General features: G+C 38.5%; 1 protein-coding gene across 1 annotated transcript in view; it reads right to left on the reverse strand.

The window, feature by feature from the left end:
• The window catches only part of LOC115218875 (zinc finger protein 436-like), a 12,200-nt gene extending 12,174 nt beyond the window's left edge, over positions 1-26 (reverse strand). The window contains exon 1 of the mRNA XM_036508805.1: positions 3-26. The gene's annotated coding sequence lies outside the window, so the exon portion shown is untranslated. The remainder of the gene's footprint in view (positions 1-2) is intronic.
• Between the last annotated feature and the right edge of the window lie 462 nt (positions 27-488).

Raw genomic sequence — 488 nt, forward strand, 5'->3', positions numbered from 1 at the left:
ACTAACGAAGGTGGTTGCTCTTTTACCCTGGAGTCTGCTCCAATTAATCAAACCCATAATCAAAGGTATTCCAATCGTGACCGTCAAGTCACTTTTTTTAAAATTCAAACAGTGCACTCTTATAAAAAAAAATGTAGTAAGACGTTAGTGGTATTTGAGGGAGTGTTGACTGTTATTTCTAGGAGATCGTACGGTGTTCCTCTGTGGTCTTAGTCTTATTTTATAATTCTTTTCTTTTCTAGAATGCTTTGTATCAGAGTATTCAATCGTTTCTGTGTACTTGACTGTTTTGTAGACCCCCAACTCCCGCTGAAGGGCGAACGACAAAGATGACTTTAGTCGCGGAATTTGAACGCAGAACGCAAAGGACCATTTTACAGACATTTTGTTTGACACTAACACTAGCGATTCTGTCAATCCACTGCGCGGCCAGCTAGAAATAGCAGCCCAAATCTTTCTTAATTCACTTTTGTCTTTAATACAAAAAA

This window comes from Octopus sinensis, linkage group LG14 (assembly GCF_006345805.1).
Source record: "Octopus sinensis linkage group LG14, ASM634580v1, whole genome shotgun sequence".
In the NCBI taxonomy this organism is placed as follows: Eukaryota; Metazoa; Mollusca; class Cephalopoda; order Octopoda; family Octopodidae; genus Octopus; species Octopus sinensis.